At 26.4% G+C, this 18,598-nt stretch overlaps 1 protein-coding gene and 1 long non-coding RNA gene across 6 annotated transcripts in view; one reads left to right on the top strand and one right to left on the bottom strand.

The window, feature by feature from the left end:
- Window positions 1–4,307, bottom strand: part of LOC107447389 (uncharacterized) — a 37,009-nt gene extending 32,702 nt beyond the window's left edge. Inside the window, exon 1 of the long non-coding RNA XR_015429730.1 lies at window positions 3,961–4,307. This is a non-coding gene — a long non-coding RNA (uncharacterized LOC107447389). The remainder of the gene's footprint in view (window positions 1–3,960) is intronic.
- The window catches only part of LOC107447387 (nuclear hormone receptor family member nhr-91), a 188,638-nt gene that overhangs the window by 128,013 nt on the left and 42,027 nt on the right, over window positions 1–18,598 (top strand). Inside the window, exon 1 of one of the 5 annotated variants that reach the window (XM_087153296.1) lies at window positions 4,414–5,034. The exons of 3 other annotated variants lie outside the window; for them this stretch is intronic. The gene's annotated coding sequence lies outside the window, so the exon portion shown is untranslated. Of the gene's footprint in view, window positions 1–4,413; window positions 5,035–5,062; window positions 5,186–18,598 lie in introns of those variants that run through there. One more of the 5 variants, XM_087153300.1, reaches the window with a different exon arrangement.

The following is an 18,598-nucleotide window of genomic DNA, read 5'->3' as shown; positions in this document are numbered from 1 at the left end:
GAAAATATTTAGCAAAATGTAGAAAAGTCTGATATGCATATATGAGTTCAAAAAGTAGAGAGTTTTTTTTTTGTCCTTTTTGTATTTATTCATTGTACTATTGTACATATATATTAAATTTTTTTTATTTTTTAAAATGTAAAAAAATTGTTTCTCTTCACGTCACCGTAGCCAACAAAATATTTGCACAGAATAAACTTTTTAAAAAATATTATCATGTCTGTGATAAATCTTGGTATTAAATTTAGTTCATAACATCTTAAGAGACCTTTTAGAAAAATACTATAAGTCCAACTTTAAATTAATGTCTTTTGAGTTCATGAGACCGGTAAAGTATGAAACAATGAAACATTTCACACATTGCCTAAGCATTTATAAAATACCAATTTTTAAACCGGAATAAATTTCTTAAAAATGTAAACATATCTCCAATAAATGTTAAAAGTAAATTTAGTTCATAACACCTTAGAAACGTTTTCAGAAACATACTGTATTAAGGGTTCAACTTTATATTGTATTTTGAGTTTATGTGGCCGATGAAGTAGGAAACGATTTCGCAAATTGTCTAAGCATTTATAAAATTCCAATTTATATACCGGAATAAATAATCAGTTCTTAATAATGAAACATTTCATACAATCATTTGTAATTTTTTCAATATAACTTATGTAGTTAAGAGAAACTGTCACCTTTTGAATAATTATGTTTTTGCCAAGATCAATTAAATAATAAAGGACTTGATAATCAAGCGATTATCGTGCTTTTTTTTATTCTTTGCCTTATATGTATGTAATCGAATGTATGTAATCGATAGAATATATAGGTAAATTGTTTAACAAATTTTACATTCGTCTAAAAATGACGACGTTTCTTATGTTGCCATTAAAATTTATTCTAATTTTTCCTCTCTTCAAAATCATCAGAAAATTCTTAATCAATTTCTCCGTTCAATCCGGTCAGTTATTAACTAGAAAATTGTTATTGACTGTTTAGACCACACCATTTTATTTATTAAGTAGTAAATTATTACATATCACTTTTAAGTATCCTTACAAGTTATAATATTTTAATAACTATAAAACTGATCTTAAAAATAATTTTGATTTACAAACGTTTCCAAGAAATTCAGAAAGTATAGTATTCCAGGGTGCGTAGCGTTTTTAAAAAGTGCTTAAAGGTGCTTAATATCGATTCTTGTTTTTTAAAAGCCCTTAAAGGTGCTTTTTTCATCGGGTGTTTTTAAAAAGTCCTTAATTTTCCCTTTTTCAAAATGAGATTTTTCTTTACTATGTTGAATTTTACTTCGAATTATGCAAAAAGACGCAGTTCACATTGTTCTGTTCAACTTTTCACAATTAATTAAACCCTAATCTATTTCGGCGTATTGCAAGTCCGTAGCGTATGAAAACGCCATTCGTTTTACATGATTCAAAATTTCATGATTTTTAACAATTGTCAAAAACAATGCGAAAAGTTTTTTTTGACATGATGGTTAAACGAGGATAAAACCGTCAAAAACTTTCCAACCCTATGTAATTATATTTTGAGTGTTTGAATATTGAATATATTTTTTTAGTGCTTCTAAAAGTGCTTATTTTTGTTGAATAATTTGGCTACGCACCCTGTATTCACTTGATAAAAACACTACTCTAGAGAAGGTAATTTTAACAAGTTGGCAGCTGGTATCATTTGAGGGTAAGTGCAACACGTGGTGGTACGTGCTATGTCTCGTGGGGTAACAAATGGGTTATCACAGGAAGAGAGTTCAGTGACATCTACTTAGAATACGAACCCCTAACATTCGTTCGGTAAAATCTGCACTCACTTTCATTTATGATATATAATACAATGCACTTCTGTTATGAAAGAGGAAAAATCGTTCCCTCTTATTTCCTCGAGTTTTTTTAGTTCTTTTATTTTCGCCTTACTTGAGTAAGAAAGGTTCATTGAAAGTTTTTTACTAAGTGTGTCTTTAACAAAACCTTTAGAGTTGTAATCATATTTTTTTTCCTGTGACTTAGCCATTTTTTTTTTTTTTATAAATCATTTCCTTTATTTGGAAGAAATAAAAACTGGACGGCATTTTAGTGAAGGGCTTAGCTGCAACCTAACTCGGGTGCGGAGTTAGAAGGGTTCTAAACTACGCTGTAAAAAATTCCGGATTGAATGACGGTACTAAGTCGCAGCCCTCAATGCGTCGGTACGTTTTATCGGAGCATGTTACGGAGCAAAAAAGCTGATGTACAATAATGTTTACAGTAATAATTATAGTAAAAGTGCTGAATCACTTTAATTACAAAAATGTTACTGTAAAAATTACGGTATATTATTTTACGGTAAAAATGAGTTTTTCTGTAAAATGCATTTTGTAAATGGTACAGCCAAGATGCTGATACTCTTTGCCGTAATTTGATCCAGAATTTTTCGCATAGTTAAAAAAGTATAAACTTGTTTTGCAAGCATTACATTTATACAAAAGAACATAAAATCTATAATCGAAAAAAAGAGCAATCAAAGAGAAAATATTAATAAACAAATATTGGTAATAACATTTGAATGTATCTAGGCTTCAAAATTTATTCTAATATGTAATAAACAGAAAAACTAAGTTCGTCTTTTGATCTGATAAGAAATCCATTAAAAATTAGATTGTAAATTTATTTGCAAAAATTTAAAGACTCTTTTCTTTCGAAAAACTTAAGTAGACAATAGTTAAGTGTTAAGCTGTAAATTTATATCTTGTTATATAGTATTAGGAATGTTAATAATCGATTATAAAATGCAGTGAATGTAATTATATTAATATCATACTGTTTTTTAGTGAGGTGATTGTTAATAGTGAGATCACCCTGCTCTTTAATGTTGTGAAAGTAAATATTAATGTTTAAAAATGTGAATGTTAACATATTTCTCTTACATGCAATGAATGTTATAACATTTTATCTTATACTAAAAATATTAAAACAATTCGATGGTATTAAAAATGATAAAATGATGTTTTAAATTCTCGACAAAAGTAGTGCAAAGTTAGATATTTAATTTATGTTTTACTTATATTCGAGAACCATTTATATTTTAAGTAGAAGGTTGATATTTTATTTGTTTTAAGTTTATATTATAGATAAATTATTTTATAACATATCTTTGTTATTAAAAAGCACAATTTTTAATAGATATTAAATGAAAATTTTAGTACTTTATTTAAAATTTCGTAGCAATTCTTCTGGATATTGATAATTCATATAAAATAAATTTCTATAAAACTTTTTTAGTTCTTTGTATTATTGCAGTGCATTAAGTATAAACAATCGAACCAGTTTTCAACTTAGTTATAGTATTAGTATTTGTTATACTCTGTTATATATGTGATTATTTTTCTCAAATATTTTCCAAAATAAAATATTTCAAGTATTTTTTATAAGTGACATAAAGAAACATGATTGTAAGATTTTTGAAATAAATGCTTGTTTTTTGGCCTTGCAATATGATTATTAACGAATAATTTATTAATTCTCTAAATTTTATGTGTAATAGCTAAGGCTATCTCCTCATTTAATCTGATACTCTTACACAAGTTCTCTATGTTTCTAAATAAATACCGTGCATACTATCATTTTTTTAATGTATTTTAACCATGACAGAACATATATACTAACTTGTAGAATCTGTTTTAATTTAAAAAATCAAACTAATTTACAAATTGAAATATACCGACATCTACATAAGATTGAATAATCCTAAATATGAATTGTATGAGTTTAAATTTATTCTTTCGGCATTATGTTCAATCATTTTTATTTTTATTTAAATCATTTAAAATAAGTATCTATGAAAAAATATTCCTAAAAAATTATATTTATTCACTATTAGAAAAGAATTTAATGTATGTATTTAATTTAAATTCTTTTTATATAAAAGGAGTTTCTTTGACATTGTGTGATGAACAGACCAATCTCTTACCTTACTTTGATTCCATAATTGTTGATCTTTCATCTGAATAAGTATTGTGAGTATTATACGCATTTTCGATGAAAATTTGCACACTGTTTTTGTAAATTTGTTCTATCTAATTGAATGGATAAAAAAGGAGTTATTCACATCCAAATAATATTTAATGTATGCTTTAAATCATCATCGGTTTCTATTTAATCATCGGTATTTTTACAAAAATAATCAAAAATGAAGTATTTATTAATATTTGTATCCCTGAAATAAATTAGTTTGTTGAGAAAGTTTAAGATGCGCCATTTACCAGCACAATAGTTGACATTAAGTATCATTGTTTAGAAATCAAGCTTCGAAATTTATTATAGTTTTATCTACGCATAACGTGATTATGATATTCAAAATTTTGAAATCAAACTTTGCATAGTTTTAACCTTGTTTGACGTACTCTTTTAAAATGTAATACTATCAAAGAAGATTGGACATTATTATTTAATCGTAGCAAAATAATTTTTCGTATCTTCTGCTATTTTGCATGATGACAGATATATGTAGATATCCAGGAATCATTTACCATGGAAATGTATGCTAAGGTTATGAACTTGACCTTGTTGTTTTGGTGGTCAGATTTTCTATATTTATATATAAATGTCTGTAGCAGCATTCCGGAAATCTCTTGAAAGTGGGTGTAGATCTAATCCCTCTTAGGCTTGGTGTTTTGTTATCAGTCCCAAGAACTTTCCACGCTTGCGCGTTTGACTTGTTTACGTGACTTTGTTTGTTCATTTTTACGAAATTTTTTCGGACCCTCCTATCAGCAAGAACCAACCTTCCGCCCTCCACTATGTCTTTGAAAGATCGGCAGTTGTGTCAAACAACAAGGCAATGCAATTACTGTTTGCTCGCCATCTTTGTATCAAATGGTATCATCTAAAAAGGTTTTTATCGCCAAATTGTGAAACTGATTGCCTTACAAACTTATCGAAAAGCATTATGGATTGGATGATCTTTTTGTTGCCAGATTTATTTAGGTAGGGAATTACGCAAGTGTGAGGAAAGAATGGTATGGCAGCACGAACATTTGAAGAGGTGAGTCACTCATGAATGGCATTGTCAGCGAATCTCGGTAATTTTAGATTGCGGTTTATGTGAAAGGCCGAGTTTAGAGGTGCATTTTTATATGATGCGATATTTTAAGCTTTCCTGAAGAGGAAGGAAATAGGAATTGCATTGAGTATTTGTATGATCACTATTAATATTTTGGCTATTTAAATTTACTAAACTAAGTAAAATTACATAGATTTTATTTTAAAAAAAATGTTTGTTTTATTTCTTATAACTAATCGGTTTATTTATGTTAAAAATCTAGTAACTGATAATATACTGAGAAAATAAAAGAATGAAGATTTAATTTAATTTAATTTTAAATCTGAATTAATTAAAAAATTTAATGCTTGATTTTAAAAGTTGCTTCATTTTTAGTTTATTATTTTTAACTTACTATTTTTAATTTTTTCATCAAAATTTTTTTTTTGCTTTTTAATTTTTTATTTTATATATCTTTTATATATTAATGTTTTGAAGGTTTTTACGGACTACGTAATAAAAAACAGATTTTTTTCAACAATTAATAAGTACATAAAATTAATATTAGGATTTAATAAGACTTAAATTACTATTGTTTAACCTAGCGATTGAACAGTGAGCATTTTTTTAAAAGATTTATTGCGTCTTTAGCTTGATTAAATACTAAATAATGATAAGTATTTATTTATTTATATTTTAGCATAAGTACTAATTTTGAAATATTTATTGTGTGAGAATTTTTACGTTATTTTCAAGAAATCAAATGAATAAATTTAATAACACGTTTTAATCTTCAATTCAGTAAATAGTTACAATTACTATTTTCCTTTTTGCCTTAAATTTCTCTAATATTTAATGCAGTTACGAACCAATATAAAATATTTAGTATGTAATTTTTTAATGTAATTTTTTAATAAAAATTCATCAGAAAAAGTAATTTTATTGCAAATATGTTATTATTCAAATAAGCTACTTATTAACAAGCATTATTTTCACATTTTTTTTAAAGTTAATAAATACTTAATGTAATTTATATGTTTAAGTATACAAATTCTATTCACTGATTTATTTCAGATTATATTAAAATCCGGTGATTTAAAACAAAAATATAGAAACGTATCATTTTTAGAATGTTATTATGAAATAAATAACAGTGGTTTTAATATATATTCTTAAATTTCACTCGTATGTAAAATTTATTCGAAAATAAATGTAAAAAATAAATGCCTTAAATTTTACTGAAAATTTAAAAATTTAATAACTGTAGAGCTTATTATGGAAGCAAACTAGATTTAAGATGTAGAAACTTGGAGTAGCGTAAGTATTTATGTGTAAATTAGATATTTATGTATTTGTTTATTCTAATAACAATTTTAAGTTTCGGATTAAAGATGTTCGTTATATATTTCAAAATTTTATTTTAAATTATATTTTACTGAAACGTGTTTTCTTTCATTAAAGTGCATAATTTTGAGTTAAAGTTAATTTTTTTTCTGCTAAAGAATATTCAACAAAAAAAGAGCAAATAGAAAATATTGAACTCAAAAGCAAAATTTTTAAAAAAATAACTCTTTTATGTTTCCTGCGTTTTTCCATTTAATTGTGTATTTAATTTTGTGCTCCATTTTTGTGAAAAATTATTATTCACTTTACACAAGTATTTATAATCATCAGTTGTACTTAATTTAAAGCATTATCGTGACCATAAATTGTTGTCGTGATAAAGACTTTAATTTGTTGTTAATTGATTTAAAAATTCTTTTGTTAATTGATTAAACATTTAAACATTTTCCTTATTTTGATTCATAATATAGTAGCATAAAATGCAAACAAATATTAGTTATAAATTTTTTTATTGAGTTTAGTTAATCTGTCTGCGTTAACACATTTTTACAATTGTCTTAAATATTAAAATACATTAATTTAAATTTAAATTGGTGTAAATATCACTTAAATTATTTAATTGACAGTTTTTTATTTAAATAAAAACAATTTTAAAATGTAAACAATTATTTACGAAAAGATAATTGTTCCGTGTGTATTTACACATATAACAACAATCTTTGAATCATAAAATTAAAATAGTATCAAATTAAATTGGCGTAAAAACTTAAGCAAGTTACTTTTTAATTGAAGCTCGTTTTATTTTAAATAAAAACAAGTTAGCAAATAAGAAACACACTTATGAGTTTGATTTTATAATTGTGTTATAAGAGGAATAAGCCGAATATGAAATGAAAGTAAAAGGAAGTTTTAAACATTTCACATTTATTGAAGTTATCGCGGGTCACATTTATCTAACGGCGGGCGTTCGCAAATGCTTCATATAAAAAGATAAATTAACAAAATATTATTACGTGACGGAGTTTCCATTGAACTTGTTTTCTAAATGTTAAAAACAACCGTTCCTTTAGATATAAAGTGAGGAGGCAGATGTCTTTTTTTTTCTTTGTGTGTTCGACCTCGTCATCTAGTTCTCTTTTACGACTTTGCCATCATTAAAAACATATTAAATCACGTTTTTTGGTTATGCAGCACGAATCGCTGCCAGATGTTTACATGCCATGGAAAAATCTTTGTTTCATCAAAAGTTAACTGAAAACAAAAGATTAAAAAATGAACTTTCACAAATAATAAAGAGAAAAAATAATGATATTTATGTGTTTATTTATACAGTTTCATTTTTTTAAAACTAGATATTTTCTATTTCCTGTTAAATTTAAGGAAAAAAAACAAGCTTGTAAAATAAAAGAAAGACAATGAAACAAACAATGAAATAAGAAAATTGACAGTTTTATTTCTTATTTTCTTGCTTTATATTTATTTAAATATTAGCCTGTTGATAATAAAAGTTTACGAAATCAACGTTTGGTTTAAGTTAACTAGCAATGATAGATTAAAACATTTAAAACAGAATAGATTAAAACATTAAAAACGGAATAGTTTAAAACATTAAAAACAGAATAGATTAAAATCATTAAAATAAAACTGCAATAATCTATGTTACTTATATAATGTATTCATTTTGAACCGTAAATAATAAACTTTTACAAAATAAATCTTTTGTTTAAATTAACAATGGTATGAACAACAGTATAAATTAAAATCATTCATTTAATACTGCAACAATATACTTATTAAATATAATATATTTATTTTAAATATTAACACGTTGACTGTAAATAATAAAAGTTTACAAAATGTTTGGCTTGAGTTAACTAACAGTGAAATTAACAACGGTGTAAATTAATATCATTTGTTTGAAATTCTAATAATTTATTTATTTTATATAATATATTTATTTTAAATTTAACTTGCTAACCATGAATAATAAAAGTTCACAAAATCAACATTTGGCTTGAGTTTATTAATGAAATATACAACGGTATAAATTAATGTCATTTATTTAAAACTACACTAATATATTCCTTTTATAAAATATATTTATTATAAATATTAACCTATTTAATCATAAATTATAAAAGTTTACAAAAAAATGTAACAATGAAATTAACACCGATATAAATTAATAAATTTATTTAAAACTGCATTAATATATTTATTTTATATAACATATTTATTTTATGTAATATATTTATTTTAAGTATTAACCCGTTAGCCATAAATAATAAAAGTTTGCAAAATCAGTGTTTGATTTCATTTAATCAACAATGATATTAACTACGATAGGATTATTATTTATTTTATATTATTGTGTAACATACTTTTTTTAAATGTTACCGTAAATATTCAATATTACCAAAATGGATATTTTTCTTATTTACAATATAAATAAATACTTCATATTTTTCATTAATTTGCTCATTAGAATTAAGAGTTTATAAAATTTTCCTAATTAATAATGTTATAAATATTATTTGCTTAATGATGTTATAAATATTATTATTTATAATGATATAAATATTTTTATCTTTAGATTTTTGTAAGTACACTCGTTTTAAATTTTTCTGTGAATGATAAAATTTTACAAAGAATAGTTTCTGTTATATTAAATTTTTTTGCTTTTATCAGAACAAAACATTAATAGTATAAGTAATAATAGTAATTTAATTAAAATTTGAATTAAAAATATAGTGTATTTAATCATAACATCTTTTTTTAAAACTTTTGTTTATAAAGACTTGGTATATAGGACTATTTTAACCTTTTTCGCAATATGTATTTCTTCATATTTCTTATGACATAATTTAAAATTATAAATTGAAGACATAATTTAATTTTTCGAGTAATGGATTGATATTTTGAAATTCAGAAAAAACACCATTCGAACTCCATTAAACATTTTAATTTGACCAAAGATAAGGTGTAAAAAAGTTTTAAAATAAAATGTTAAGTATTCAACCCAGAATCCGGTCCAGTATCCGGTCTAGAAAACAATCAACTTCTTTAAGTTGATTGCTTTCTAGACTGAGTTTTTATTTTCATTTTCACCAGAGTGCATTTTTAATGTTTTTAAATGATATTAAAATACTTTTATGTTTATTTATGATTAATTTTTACATAATTACCGTCTTGGCTGTGAGTTTAATTTGAATATGATTACTAAAGATAAAAAAGAATTTTGCGACGTCAAACGAAACATATGTTTGCATGAATTAAAAGCCAATCCAGTCTATTGTTGGACAACAGAACCAATATCTATTGACGCAGCTTTTAAAACCCATGATTTGAATTGTTGTGACTTTTATGAGAGTCTATAAAAAATTACCAATGGTTAAGCTGTGATATCACAACAAGACAATCACTATTTTCTCCCTATAGTGTTCTTTATAAGAGCAGTTTAAATTTTTCGCTATCCGATTAATGTAAGTTATGTTCGAATTCCTATTGTATACACAGGTAGAAATTTTGGGATCCTATTAATCCATAATAAAACTCAAATTTTTTATAGAACCATATTATCTATACTATGGATCAACTAAACGGAAACATGGTTTAGAACAACATCGATATTTCTGGGAGAAATTTGGGATCCTGTTGATCCATAATAAAACTCAAATTTTTTGCAATCTTAAGGTTCTAAGAGGAACCATATTATCTATACTATGGATCAACTTAAACGGAAACATGGTTTAGAACAACATCGATATTTCTGGGAGAAATTTGGGATCCTGTTGATCCATAATAAAACTCAAATTTTTTGCAATCTTAAGGTTCTAAGAGGAACCATATTATCTATACTATGGATCAACTTAAACGGAAACATGGTTTAGAACAACATCGATATTTCTGGGAGAAATTTGGGATCCTGTTGATCCATAATAAAACTCAAATTTTTTGCAATCTTAAGGTTCTAAGAGGAACCATATTATCTATACTATGGATCAACTTAAACGGAAACATGGTTTAGAGATCAACATCGATTTTTCTGAGAGAAAACTTTTTCAGAAGAATGGTAGTTAAAAGCTTACATACGTTGATAACTATTATTTCTCAGTTAATAGTTAGCAATGTTACTTTCTGTTTTAATAGATTTGCTGAAATTTATAGATTAACATTGATTTTTTTTAAATCCCCAATAATCTGGGGGCGTTTTCTTTTCCCCTGTTAACTTTCAACAATTTTATTTCAAATATTTATTTCAAATATAATATTTCTAAGAAAGCTTATTTTAAAAAATACATTTGGCTAATCGAAGCCAAAATTCACTACAAAGAAAAACAACTAACGAATTTCAAAAATAAACCAATTTCTTTGTATTATGATTATGTAGTCATTTATATTTCTTAATAGAACAATTTTTTCGTCCAAATGTTCGAATCAATTTTTTACACAATGGCTATTGGAAAATACCCTTTTCTTAGTTGGAAAAAAAATTGTCTGATGAACTCTTGTGAAAATGGAAGTTCGTGAAAGTTCATATCAAGGTCAGTGTTATTGTACCCATCGACCTTGTTCCTTGTAACCGTGAAACTGACTGTATGAGGCCTTTTTTGGGATTTTCATGAAGCGGAACGACTCAAAGAAATCATCCCGTGGCCTCCTTTTTGCCATCGGAATACTAATTAAACACCTCAGAATGATTCCGAAAAAAAATTCAGGTTGTTAAAAAGTAAAACTTATTGCTTTCATTACATCACTAATAGAAACATAATATACAGTCCTTTGTCCAATTTAATAGACGCACTATAAGATTCTATGTAAAATCTTAATTATTAGGTGATTCTATACAGCTTTATTATTTTTACGAGACTGAACCAGTTTGTTGAACTTGTTCATGTTCGTGTATCAATTGGTTAAATTAGACGATATATAATATAAATTTGACGATTGGATAAATTAGACGATATATAATATAAATTTGACGATTGGATAAATTAGACGATATATAATATAAATTTGACGATTGGATAAATTAGACTATATATAATATAATTTTGACGATTGTATAAATTAGACGATATATAATATAAATTTGACGATTGGATAAATTAGACGATATATAATATAAATTTGACGATTGGATGAATTAGACGATATATAGTATAAATTTGACGATTGTATAAATTAGACGATATATAATATAAATTTGACGATTGTATAAATTAGACGATATATAATATAAATTTGACGATTGTATAAATTAGACGATATATAATATAAATTTGACGATTGTATAAATTAGACGATATATAATATAAATTTGACGATTGGATAAATTAGACGATATATAATATAAATTTGACGATTGGATAAATTAGACGATATATAGTATAAATTTGACGATTGGATAAATTAGACGATATATAATATAAATTTGACGATTGTATAAATTAGACGATATATAATATAAATTTGACGATTGGATAAATTAGACGATATATAATATAAATTTGACGATTGGATAAATTAGACGATGTATAATATAAATTTGACGATTGGATAAATTAGACGATATATAATATAAATTTGACGATTGGATAAATTAGACGATATATTATATAAATATAGAATATTTATTATAACAGGTATTATAGTAGTATAATAATTAGACCAAATTATTAGACGCACTGTAGTTTTTTAATAATTGCATGATTTACACGAGTTTATATGCAATACTTTTATATTTAAACATACATGTAATGGGTTTATGTAAGGGAGATTTTTTAGATACTTCCTATTTGTATTTATTTTCAACGTATTGCATTGCAATGTTAACCAATAGATACACGAACATATACAAGTGTAAACCAGTTTCAGCCGTGTAAAAACAATAATGCTGTATAGTAGTATCCTCTGATGATTAAGATTTCAGAAAGAATCTTATAGTGCGTCTAATAATTTAGTCAGGGACTATACATGTAAATGACATTTCTGAAGTAAATGTGCTGTACCCAAAATTAAAACTGATGATGGATTTTCATGAACGAACTTTAGATTTCGAAGAGCCAACATTAAAAAACCTAATTAATTATATAATGCATATATTGTAAATTGCGAATTCAGACCTTATTTTAATAATCATATCTTTTCTCCGACAAATTTGGGACTAACAGATTTCGTTCACTCTTTTAACTGGTAATTGAGATCCCAGAAAATCAAAGGAAAAAGAGTTTGTTTACGCTTAGAAAGTAAATTTTTTAAGTCTGATTGTAACTTAAATATCATCTGTACTAATTAGTTAGCTTAATTAAAATGCATCTATAGAAAATTAATATTCCATGTTAATTCGCGAAAGTTCGATTATTAGATTATATTTTAGTCAGGTATTATGTTTTTTATCTTACTTGGAATGAAATTTATTGTATCTAATAAAAGAAATTTGAATTTGATGAAAGAAAATGCATTGATGTACCCAACAAAAATCCATGGAATTTTTATTAGTTTACTTTCGATACATGTAATTAGCATTTGTTTCATTTTAAACTCTAGTTATTTTATTCTAAAACTTAACTGACAAAAAAATCATCTATTTAAAAGAGCGTTTCTTACGAAATCATATATATTCCAATTTAGAGATATATTTTCATCATAATGTGCGCTATAATGTTTATGCATATCACTACTGTAAAATTTGGAAGACCGTACTATTTAATTTAAATGAAAACGAATAATTTTAAAAATAATGAGGCTTGGAATGTTTGTTTTCTGACGTTAAACCACGGTACCGATTTAGGTGAATAATATAAAATTTTAATGATTACTTTTTATTTTAATGTCGCTATTTCTTTCTAACATGAATGCATTTAATAGCCGTACCAGAATTTATTTTGAGAATTTCATATGCAAATGAAATGTAGTCTAATTTTTAATAACAATATTGTATTTCTTGTGTAATATAAGAATTGAAAAATAGTTAAGTGCGCTATCACGCTTAATTTTGCCTGAATGAGCTTTGGAATAATTGATTTTCCAACGTCTTATTGTGTGTACAAATTTAAACAATTAATTTTTATCAATTTACCTTAGATGCCGGTACTTTTTACCATAAAATCCATTTCAACCAGAACATGTTAAAGAACAAAAAACTGATATACCTTAGTTTTCATACTAATAATTACCATAAGATCATTGAATCACTCTAATTAAATATATAGTACTGAAAAAATTATGGTATAATATTTTACGGTATTAATGGATTTTACGGATGTTGCACCCCAAAGTTGCTGTACTCTAAGCTGCCATTTGAAACCAAGTTTTTTACAGTGTGGAAGACTGTTAAAAGTGCGATGCAATAATATAAATGATGATTAATTTTGAAATAATGAAAGAAGAGATATTAATTTTTCCGATGTTGCATTCGCAAAAACTGAATACTTTAGAAATATCGCTGTTTAAGGCATTGTGATTGCATTCTAAATGTATAAAATGTAATTAAAATAATGCAAGAAAATTTATCAAAACAGGTACACGTATTTGGTTTTGTTTATTATTATGGAAAAGCATTTAAAATTTGTCATGTTTATTTTTACCATAGCATCTACTTCATTTTAAAATATTTCGTCGGGTGACATGGGATTCATGTATTCGCGTGTGATTTATGAATCAGGAATCAAATGTGGTTGTGATTTATTTTTCAACGTTAAACAGCGATTTATATTCACGAGTTTTATGAATCTCACATTTGAACGACAGATTTTTCAACATTCCGTCATTTTGATTGCCGACCCGGAAAAAAGGCTTTTTTTTTGTCTGTTCTTCCTTATTATTTTCTGTTGCGTTTCGGATTTTTTAACTTTTAAGTATATCGCCAAATCGTTTTTTTATTTTTTATTTTGATATTAAAAATTTAACTCTGATTATATATAGAAGTTCTTATGCATGCCAGATGTAATGTTTTCTGAGTTATTCAAATATGATAAACCTCATTCTATGTCAGTGAACACTTTTTCCTCAGTTAATCAACCAAATTTTATACAATGCACTAAAAGCGGATGTAGCTATTTAACTACATCCGCATTTAATTTATTGTAGATTTTATATTTAGTTTAATAATTTTCTTGTTTAAACAAGATAATTATTGAAATCTGCCTAAAAACGCACATAATAAGTGTGATAGATCTTAATGATGCTTTAAATTATTGCTCCGCAGTATAGCATACTCCTTTTCATGTTACGATACACGCATAACTCGAGATATAGCCACCAATGTACGCTGAATATGTTTGGAAGAGCAGAATTAAGCAATATCATGAGCAATTGGGTGTGTAAAAGCTTTGTAGGAGGTGGGTGACAGCATACAAAAAAGTTATTATTAATTACAGTAAAAATTTAAAAATATTTTCAGTTTTGTATTGGAATAAAATACTTGTTTGTAGCTCTGAAGTATAATATACAATAGTAAAGTAGTCAAATTTATTAAAATTAATATATTACGCACTTTCTGAAATAAAACTATGACTTTTGACGATTCCGCAATCTTTACCTGTATTTCGTTAGTTTTGAGAATCATTTCGTCTCAAATCAGGTGATTTCGTGAAACACGAACTCTCAAATATATGATAAAAATGTTTTCCCTCATCGCAGTGCATTGTAGAAGATTGTTAATTAAATTATATAGATGAAATAAGCCTGTCGGGCAGAATAGTGGTCAAGGAGATGACCTCATATCAGGAGATTCTCAGGTTCAAATCCCGCTTCGGGCATGGATGTAATATTTCTCCCTATTCTATCTTTTCTTGTATTGCAATGGCGAGAGTGATCCAACAGTATGGTGCCCTCGGAAAAATGATCAACAATACCTCCTGTTTGATATCATGAGGCACTACGAGTGCCGTATGGTATTTCTTATTAATTAAAAGAGAATGACGAAATTAGTTTTGAGAGTCATTTCGTCACAAATCAGGTGATTTCGTGAAACGCGAACAAACAAATATATGACAGAATGTTTTCTCAACTCGGAAGCTCATCGCAGTGCATTGTAGAAGATTGTTAGTTAGAATGGCAAAATAAGCTGACCGGACTGAATGGTGGTCAAGGAGATGACCTCATACCGGGAAGATCCCGGATTCAAATCCTGCTTCGGGCATGGATGTAATATTTCTCTCTATTTTGTCTGTCCTTGTGTTGTTGGGACAAGATTGATCCACCACAAGATTGATTTTCCTCGGAAAAGTGATCAAAAATACCTCCCGTTTGATATCATGAGGCACTACGAATGCCGTATGGTTTTTCTTATTAATTAAAATGGAATGACGAAATTGGTTTCCTTATTTCGTGACTTTGACGAAATATTCCCTCAAAGCATTTACCAGGAAACGGTTTCGTCAAAAACGTAGAAAGTTTCATAAAATTCGAGTGTACATAATTGATAACATTTATACTAAGTGATTGTATACATTTCCCCCTAATTTTATTGTAAAAATAATATTTTAGATGATTGTTGTGTTATGCAAAAATTTTTCAACAAAGGTCTTAGTCGTAACTTTCACATTTCAAAGTTCAAACTGTTGTCTTTGGATTTTTAATCAATTAGTTAAAGAATTCGTGTTTTCCATCATGAACATTATGTTATAAGGGTTTGGAAATTTTATCATAGATATATTTTTTAAAGTTATTTTACTTTTTATTTTTGAAGTTAAGAGCAAATATTTCTTTTTGGAAATTAAAAATAAAGTATTTTCTCTGATTAACCTGTAAATATCAAATTAGTTTCATACAATTTGCAAGGGCTTTTCAAGGCAAATAATTAAAAATAGTTTCTGATCGAAAAATTTAGGAATTTTTTATGCTACATGAATCATTTTTAGAAATTAAGTAATGTTAATGATTTCTACCAATTGAAACTTATGAGTTCATGTACAAATATTTATAGTGTTTTATGAAATAGCTATTTTTAAAATCACGATGAGGATATTATCGACACGTCTGTGCTCAATGTTAAACAAATCCATAAAACCTAAAAGTTTTGGAAATTTGCAACTCTTAAGAGTCAAATATTTTTTTAAAAAGATATCTGATTTATTAGATAAAAATAAAGTTATTTTAACTATTTATTATGTTATATAACTTAAAAGCAATAAATAATTGCCATTCTATATTGTGGCTGCATAGTAATTGCATGAATTATGTTGTCAGAATCACACGGTGAGATTCAATTACTTTTATAGTTTGATAAATATTGCATATTTGAGCCGTGAGGGCTCAGGTGATAGAGCGTTCGTTTTCCAATGCGGTGAACCGGGTTCGAATCTCGGCGATGGCTGGTCGATACGAATTCCGCATCCGGTTTGCACGGACCACACTGCTCACGTGAATCCTCAGTGGTAGATGGATGGTTAGAGTCCCCTTGTTGTCAGGCTAACAGTGGAAGGTTCTCGTGGTCTTCATCTCCGTGTAACGCAAATGTGGATTAGTTCCATCCAAAAGTTCTTCACGAAGGCAAAATTTCTCCCATTACTTGATCCAGGAGTTTCCCTGTCTTTTGGATTGGGGTTAAAATTACATGGCTACGGCGTTGACCTTTAGTAGTCGTAGTCTTTAGTCACGTTGGGTCGGCTGTTCAACGACGGTATTATAATAAAAAGTAATAAAATATTGCATATTTGTGACTAATCTTAAACAATAAAATTTATATACATTGAACTGCAAATGGACAATATTTCAAAATAATTACTCTTTATGTTTTTTTAGCATGATTTATGCATAATTATGCTTTATAAGATATTAAGCTTTCTATTGTAACTCGTTTTGTCCTAAGTAGAAATACAAGCATTTGCCAAAGACTCAATAATACTCATTTTAATAGACCTAAAATTACATGGTTGAATATTTAAATACAAAGCATTAAAATTGAATCTTAAAATTAATAATATTCTTAAATTTGCTTTCTTCTGTTTGTTCAATCTTGCTGCGTAATTTATAGTAACTTAAAAACAAATGTATTTTAAAAATGCAATTTAACATATATTTTTGCTAAGCTTAATTTGCATAAAATTTAATCTTTATCAAAGTGCGCATAATAATTGAGCATGTTTTTTTGCATAAATTAAATATTATACTTTGTTTAACTATCGAACATATTTCAAAAAATATCGTTCAACTATCAGCCATATTTTGCCTAATACTGTTTAATTATCAAGAATATTTTTCAAAGCATTGTTTAATTATCAAGAATATTTTTCAAAGCATTTTTTAAATATCAAGAATATTATGCAAAGCATTGTTTAATTGTCAAGAACATTTTTCAAAGCATTGTTTAAAAATTAAGAATATTTTTAAAGCATTGTTTAATTATCAAGATTATTTTGTAAAGCATTGTTTAGTTATCAAGCACAATTTGCATAACAGTGTTAAATTATCAAGCATATTTTGCATAGCATTGTTTAATTATCAAGTATATTTTGTATAACATTGCTTAAACATACTCAAAAATTTTATTAACTTTCTTCATATACACTTTATTCAATTATATATTAAGTATTGACAATGTCTTTATTTTGCGGCTCACAAATTCTTTTTAATATGTTTTAATATGATTAAGATAATTACATAACATGCTCGAAGTCCTCGAATTGAAATAAATCATCAAACGTTAAAAGATGAAACAGTTTTATTTACTAAAATAAGCGAATGTTATTCTTTCTGGAACTCATCTGGTTCTTAAACAATTTGTAGAACTGTTCTGTTTACGTAAATAGTGTGTCACGAGACTTTTAACTTTGAAACAACTTATTTCCAGGAAAACAATTATTCCCGGAAGCGTTTTTCGTGTCTTACCGGAAAGTCTTGCAATCCAAGCTGACTAATACCGGATTTCGTAAAGCTTCAATTAATCTCTCCTCTACCGATTCGCATCGCTAGTTACACTTTCTTTTGTATTCTTTTTCCCTCTTTATCTATCTATGAATATTTAACTTAAAAATTTCTATGTTTTGAGAAAGTTGCATTTTTAAATATTTTATTAGATTATTACAGACATGTTATCGTGTATTTACTAGGAGTAACTATTGATAATTTTATTCGCATCGCTAGTTACTCTTACTCTTGTATTCTCTTTTGCTCTTCATCTATGAATGTATATTTCACTTAAAAATTTCTATGTTTTGAGAAAGTTGCATTTTTAAATATTTTATTCGATTACTACAGACATGTTATCGTGTATTTA

This window comes from Parasteatoda tepidariorum, chromosome 10 (assembly GCF_982258835.1).
Source record: "Parasteatoda tepidariorum strain Cologne lab strain chromosome 10, Ptep-v5.0, whole genome shotgun sequence".
Classification (NCBI taxonomy): domain Eukaryota; kingdom Metazoa; phylum Arthropoda; class Arachnida; order Araneae; family Theridiidae; genus Parasteatoda; species Parasteatoda tepidariorum.
The sequence above is the reverse complement of the archived record's forward strand: the minus strand, read 5'-3'. Positions and strand labels throughout refer to the sequence as shown.